This window comes from Bos javanicus, chromosome 23 (genome assembly GCF_032452875.1).
Source record: "Bos javanicus breed banteng chromosome 23, ARS-OSU_banteng_1.0, whole genome shotgun sequence".
NCBI lineage: Eukaryota > Metazoa > Chordata > Mammalia > Artiodactyla > Bovidae > Bos > Bos javanicus.
Window position 1 is genome coordinate 14629805 of NC_083890.1, and position 7864 is coordinate 14637668.

The following is a 7864-nucleotide window of genomic DNA, read 5'->3' on the forward strand; positions in this document are numbered from 1 at the left end:
AAAACACTGCTTTGTGCGCTCTGGCACAAGAAGCAAGTGCTGGGGGCTGGAGTTCTGGAGAAGGAAACCGCTTGAGTCTCTGCCTCTAGCTGGCCTTTGAGTGGCCACCTGGTCCCTCCCCAGAGACCAGGGTGGGATCAGGGGATTGGAGGCATGGGACCCTCACCCCACTCCAGGAGACCCCCAGGCTCCTGATGTCTTCCTCCTTTACCCAAGAACTAATGGCCTTTAAACCTTATTGGGTAAGGGATCCAGATCAGTGTTTTGCAAACTTCTCTTTGTTATCACCCTGGGGATCTACCATAGATAAACAGTAATTAATGCTACAGATTTACCCTATATCCCTGGAGGCCACGAGCCATTGTAATAACTGAGATGATTCCTCTTCCTCCCTGGACAGAACCAGCCTGTGATCCCAGGGACCAATCTTTCCCTGATTGAAATGTTCCTGCTCTGTTTCAGTGGGCCCCAGGAGAGAAAGCCGCCAGCCCTTTTAAAGGGAGGTCAGAGGGGGCCTGTTCTCCCATCAGAAAAGTTGGGACCCAGAGAACCAAAGGCAAAGGGAGCAGCATGGAGCCCAGCCAGAATGATTAGGTCTCTGGAGGTTTCTTACAGGAAAGAAAATGAGCTGACCTTCCTGGTCTCCAAAAAAAATAAGGAAACTGCAGCAGTGGAGACGGATGCAGGTGTCAGGAAGCACTTCCTGGCACCCCAGAGCTGATAAGTACCATGGGGGCTTGAGGTCATTACTTGTTTATTGATTGGCTGAGAGCAAGAGGGAAGCATCACAGAATGGATGAAAAAATGAGGTGTGGCAGGGGGAGGGCACAGGCCCACGGCTCACTGCTCAGCACCCGCCCTGATTGGCTCTGAGACTGTGGGCGAGACACCAAAGCACCTCTCTGAGCCTCAGTTTTCTCACCTGCAAAATGGGGTGAAACCTATCTTCGAGCTTGGTGGTGAGGGTGACACTGTAGGATGCCTAGCACCACCTTTGCAGATTCTCCGCCAAAGTGAGCTTTTGTTTGATTTTCTTTCCTTTGATATCCTTCCCAGGTTTACTCTCCAGCCTTCTCAAGCCTGCTCCATCTTCTCCCACAGCATCTTTAAGACAGTCGGGAATCCCTGAGAGTGTATGCATCCCCAACCCGCTGTGCACAGCCCTGAACTTGGCGTAAAACACAGGACAGCTATGTTTTACGGAAAACTAACCATGTGTCGGGCATGGTACCAGGCATGAGATAAGGAGCTGTTTCATGTAATACTGTTCTGGTTTTCTGTTGCTGCCTACAAATACCCTGGAACTGTGACATAAAATAATACCAGTTACTTATTCTTCTCATGAATCTAGGGGTTGACCGGGCTCAGCTGAGTCATTCTCACTCAGGGTTTGTCCCCGATGAGTGCTGGTCAGATGGGGTAAAGGCATCTCGCTCAGCAGACAGTGGATGCTGGCTGTCACCTGACCTCAGCTGGGAGAGGAGAAAATGCCCACACGTGGCTTCCTCACAGGAGACAGACACACAGACAGAGAGAGTTTGATGGAAGTCCTGTTGCTTTTTATGACCCAGCCTTGGGAGTCAAGCAGCTTCACTTCCACAACATTCTTTCCACTAGAAGCAGGTCACTAAGTTCAGTCCTCAGTCAAGAGGGGGAAGTGAAAGTCTTGAAGGGAGAAGTGCCAAGGGTTTCAGATGTGCTTTAAAATCACAGTCATTCATAAAAATCCAGCAACTTATCCATTATTGTCTCAATATATAGAAGAGGAAGTTGAAGTTCAGAGCAGTTTTGTAATTTGCAGAAGAAACAGTTTCACTCTCAAGTGGAGAAAGAGTTCTGCCTTCAGGCAACTTATATAAACGAGGAGACCTACCCAAGAGGGTATCTCAAGCAGAGGGAAGCCATCAGGGAGCCCCTCTATCAGGGGAACCCCAGTCCAGGGGAGCCCCAACCCTGCCTTCAGGGAGCCCCAGTCTGAGGGGAGACACAGCCTTGCCCTCAGGGATCTCTCAGCTTGATGAAGGGCTCAGAGTCACTTAACTTCAGGGATTTTTCTGGTTCTTTCTGCACTCATTGATCATAGCTTCTTGATTTCTTCATTACATTGGATGATACTTGGCTTCATAGCTTGCTTTGGAATATGGAGGGTATCTCTAACCAATGTCTTTTAATTAATTTAATTAATTAATTAGGCTGCACCAGGTCTTGGTTGAGGCATATGAAATCTAATTCCTTGGCCAGGGGTGGAACTCAGCCCCCTTGCATTGGACCACTGGGCTATGAGAAAATCCCAGAAATAAAATGAATTAAAACTTTTCTATGTCTACAGGTCAGGATTTCAATCCTCATGTACTGGAAAGAAACTTGGACTGGGAGTGGGGTTTTACTCCCAGCCCTGGAAATAACCTAGGAGACCACTTTCCTCCTTCAGACCTCCATCCACACCATAGCAACCCCCTGGCGTCATTAGAATCAGTGACATGTCAAAGACAAATCCTGAGCATGGAACACATAGCTGAGCCAGGGTTAGAACCCAGACCCTACAAGGTGCACAGCCCAAGGCTGTTTGAGGAACATTTCCACGGGAGGGCAAATCATGTGGGTGGAAGGTCCTAGTGGGTTTCTGGAGGATGGTGAGAGTCAGAGTGGAGCTGGTGAGGAAGAGCAGAATTCCCACTCATCCCCGGGGAGGTGCCGGGTTCCACGCTTTCCTCCACATGCCTCCTCTTCTGACTTGGTCTCCAGAGCTCCCAGGGCCTCTGCCCTCCTGCAGCAGATGTGGGGAGGTATCATATGTACATTGGGACAGGACTCTGAGGCTGGAATTTGTAAGGAGCTGGAAAGAGACAGAAATTCTTGATAAGGCATATCTCCTCTCGGAGTCCCATCTCCTCATCTGAATGCTGGAGACAAATCCACACCCCATGTCCGCCCCACAGTGTGGTCGCAGGGGTGAATCACCCTGCGCTGGTGTGCACCTACCTGATGGGAGGAAATTCTGCTGAGGTTATGTTTGTTTTAAATTTTCACAGCAGCGTTTGGAATCTTGTTCCCATTTTGCAGAGGGGAAGCTGAGGAGGTTCACCTGGAAGAGCTAAGGTCTTAGCTAGGTAGGAGTGTCAGAGTCAGCACAGACTTTCAGCATCTATTCACTCACTCGGCAAATGCACTTTGCCACTCCAGGTACTGTGTCGGACCCCAGGCAGAAAGCACTGACCCAAGGGCCTGGGTCTTGCTCTCCCGAGGTGACAGTTTGGAGTGGAAGACAGGTTTATAGACAGGTAACCACAAGGGCACCGAGTGTTCCACACGTGGAGAACTTCAGGGCACTGCAGGGCAGCCACGAGGGGAGCCTGCTGGGATGGAGACGGGGGAAGGTGTCCTGAGGAAGTGACATGCTGGCATTTCCAGGAGGAACTAGAAGAAACTCACTCACCAACTGGAGGAAGCATTAGGTGTTCCCCTGTGTCACCAAGACCAGGGACAAGGGCCAGTTTCTCTCTGTGGGCACTGAGAAGGATGCTGGGCTAGGAGGCCTGGGGAGCTGGACTCTCCATCATGGAGAAGAGGGGGCTTAGGTCCTCTGTGCAGAGTCTGGGCCCTGAAGGTGGGTCAAGACAGCAAAGTCTCCAAGTCACTCTGGACCAGTCACTGGAGACATGCTGTTAGCCCCCTTGCCCCTATTTTGGGTGAAAGAGGATGCCCCTCACATGTTCCCCCACCTGCCCCACCACAAAGAAGACTGGTGTGCCCACCAAAAACCTGGACCTGATCTCCAAATTTACTTCTGTCTTTCCCCTGGGTTCATTCATTCCATGTCATTCTTTCTGAGTCTCCTGATCTGTGCCTCCATTTCCTTATCTGTAAAATAGATCTAATAAAAGCACCCATATCATGGATTGCTCAAAGATTTAAAAAGCTAATATAAGTAAAGTGATTAGAACAGTCCTCAGCACATGGTAAACGCTCAACAAATGTTATTTACATGTTACGATAGTCATCCCATAGATAGTAGCTGGGTCACTCTTTCTGTTTAACCCCTTTCAAAAGCATGTGTGTGATTTTGGGTGGTAATGGTGATAACAGGCTTGCCCAGTGGTAATGAATCTACTTGCAATGCAGGAGACCTGGGTTTGATCCCTGGGTCGGGAAGATCCCCTGGAGAAGGAAATAGCAACTCACTCCAGTATTCTTGCCTGGGGAATTCCATGGACAGAGCAGCCTGTGGGGCTACAGTCCATGGGGTTGCAAAGAATCAGACAGGACTGAGTGACTAAACAACAACAATGGTGAGGACTGTGATTATGATGTGAGGAGTGGCTTCAGTGACGATGATGGTCAGTTTTCACAGTGCTGATGGTGGTGACGGTGGTGAGGATGACATAGCAATGATGAAGACCCTTGGTGGTGATCAGTGACACCCTGCAATGGCAGCTTTGGGGGGCATCTGTTTTCATCCCAGGTCCCACTTGTTTTGGTGAGACTCCTGAGAACCTGCTCTATGTCTCGTTGCTCTTGGTTCCTCCTAGCCCCAACCTCAGCTGAACCTGGTAACCAGCACACAGTGGGTACACAAAGCATGTTTGCTGGATGGATGTCAGACCTCGTCCCCCAGACAGATCTGTCTCAGAACTTCTTCATCACAAGAAAAGAAATCCCACCCTTTCTTATCGTAACTGTTTTATCTCTCGTGACTTAGTTAAGAGATCCTGGTTTCTTTACCCAAACCACTCTCACTGCAACAGAAGGTTCTTCACCCCTCCTGCTCTGCGGCGGGAACAAACTGGTGACACCTCACCTTTTTCTGGAGCCCCGTGCCAATACAGTGACTGATGGGAGGCATCAGCCCTGCCCTGCAAGGTGCGGCTGGGGGTGCTTGTGGCATTGCTCACTATTGATTGTCAGTGACCAAGAGATGCTTGTGGGGAAAGGAGAACTCCTGCTTCTGCAAGACATCAAGGACCAAATAACCCCAAAAGGTACTGGAGCCACAATTCTTGAGAGGTCAAATCATTCAGGTAGAGCCTGACCTGCCCGGGTCCCCCAACTGAAAGCAGATCCTTCTCCAAGCAGCCCTGCCCTTTTGGTGAGCACTCTCCAAGTGGCCAGATGCCATGCCCTCTTCTCCATCCACCGCCATAAAGAACAGAATGGGCCAGCCAGGTCTCAGACCAAAGGCAAACGGGTCAAGACTGCTGGCTGTTATTTAAAATCCATTTTGTGCCCTCTTCCCTTTCTATTAGGATGTCTGCTGTTTAGTTGGGGGCTGCTGCTGCTGCTAAGTCGCTTCAGTCGTGTCCGACTCTGTGCGACCCCATAGACGGCAGCCCACTAGGCTCCTCTGTCCCTGGCATTCTCCAGGAAAGAATACTGGAGTGGGTTACCATTTCCTTCTCCAATGCATGAAAGTGAAAAGTGAAAGTGAAGTCGCTCAGTCGTGTCTGACTCCTAGTGACCCCATGGACTGCAGCCCACCAGGCTCCTCCGTCCACGGGATTTTCCAGGCAAGAGTACTGGAGTGGGTTGCCATGATTATCATAAATAAGATTATCATAAAGACAATCTTTCTTGGCCTTAATTGCAACTTGGTATTGGGCTCTGCTGGATCAAATGGTAAAGAATCTGCCTGCAATGCAGGACACCAGCGTTCCATCCCTGGGTCAGGAAGATCCCATGGAGAAGGGAATGGCTACCCACTCCAGTATTCTTGCCTGGAGAATTCCATGGACAGAGGAGCCTGGCAGGCTACAGCCCATAGAGTCACAGAGAGTCAGACACAACTGAGCAACTTACACTTTCACTTTCATGGACTATATGACCAACTTTTGGCCAATGGGATATGAGAAAAAAAATAAAGAGTGCAACTTCTGGAGAATGGCATTAAAAGGAAGGGAGTAAGCACTTCTGCCCTTCTTTTGCCTTGCTGGCTGGAATGTAGACATAAAGGATGTGGCTCCAGCAGCCATCCTAGACCGTGAGGTAATGTGGGTCTAGAGGCCATGAATGGTGGGGAAATAGGATAGAAGGAGTCTGGCTACCATGTCACACTTTGGCAGTCTAGGAGTGACTACTTCTGGATTTCTTAGCAGTGAAAGGGAAATAAATCTCTCTTATTTAAGCCACTGATATTTTGTTCATTTTTCATTTTCTGTTACTACAGACTAAACCTAATTCTAATTGACACATCCGTGGACTGAAACTAGTCCCCAGGCATATTTCATTTGCCTACACATCAATGTTCATATGTTTTAAATTCAAGTCCCACATGTTAAACCAAGATTTTTTTTTCACATAAAAATTTGAATTGTGATTTCTTCTGAAACTGCAGTTCAGCCTGGTGATATTGGAAGAAGCTGAGTAACAGCTGCCCTTTTCTGCTAGAACCCAGGTCCTTCTGTTCATCACAGTCTCTGCTGTGCCCCTTTCACTCTATATTCCTCCCTGGTACCAATGGCTCCGGGCTTGAATCCCTGAGGCAGGTTCTCACTGTCCACACTCAATTCCCGAGGAACCCTCCTCGCCCTGCCTTCTCCATATGAGCCCCTTACACACCATCTAGAATCAATCAGAGTCCTACTTTCTGGCCCAGCCATGCGGTGGGAGCTTTCTCAGGCAGGGAATTATATCTAGAAGCAAAAGCGAGGTGGGGAACAGGTCTGGGACTGGAGTAGGGGCTCATCCTGGGCCACCAGCAAGTCTGTGGCACACAGACCTGGAGTCTAGAGTCCTGAGCCCCAGCCTGGTGACCCAAGCTCCTGAGTCTTTGGAAGAGAAGGTTTTGGTAGAAGAACTTTCCTCAGAAGAGACAGAGTTTTTCTGTTCTCCTAAAACAAAAATGAAAACAGAAACAAAACCAGCCCAACCCACTGTGTCCAAATCCAGGCAGTGGTGGGAGAACGTGGACAGGAAGTTGCATGGGTGGCATCCTGGTAAAAGACTGGCCACCTGCCTCCCTCTCTGAACCCTAAGCTGTGACAAGGACAGAGGCCAACTCTCAGTGAGAGCTGCTCAATTTCAGTCCCAGGCAAGGACTCCCTTCTCGAAGAGCTACAAAGTTGTAATTCTTTCATTCTGTCATCCCCAGCTCATGAAGAGCCTAGTATGTGGAAGAGGTCAAATGAACATTGATGAATGGATGAGCTAACAAGTAAATGAATAAAGAAACAAGAGCTCAGGGCCTGTGCAATAAGCCTCAAATTCACGCAGGCATTGCCTGCAAGTGAGCTCAGTCGTGTTTGACTCTTTGAGACCCCCTGGACTGTAGCCCACCAGGCTCCTCTGTGCATGGAATTCTCCAGACAAGAATACTAGAGTGGGTTGCCATTTCCTACTCCAGGGGAATCTTCCTGATCCAGGGATCAAGCTCACGTCTCCTGTATCTCCTGCTTTGGCACGCGGGTTCTTTACCACTGTGCCACCTGGGAAGCCCTCAGAAGGATGGCACGGTCACAAAAGCTCCCCTTCCCCTCACAGGTTCCTGTTCTTAGGAATTACCAGAGATTCCCGAACGGAGGTTCTGGGCCTGCTGGTTCCAATCCCCTCCCCCTTCCCTTGACTCTGTAGACCCCTCCTGAGTGGAGGAGAGAGCCTAGAAGTAAAGTTCCCAAGTGGCCATGGTAGCCTCCTCAAGGGCACCCTGCTGTTTGTGGTTCCTGCTGGCCCTGGGAAGGGACTAAGACGCGATGCTGCCCCATTTCAGCACCACAGTGACTGATGGGAAATTGCTCCACTATTAAGACCCATGCTTTGTCTCTACAAGCAGAAAAATTAACTAGAGCAGCTAATTAATCAGAGAAATGTGCAACATCTCTGTTATTTTTAATTCCTCGCCCACATTAATGCATTATTGGTTTGCTTTAAAACT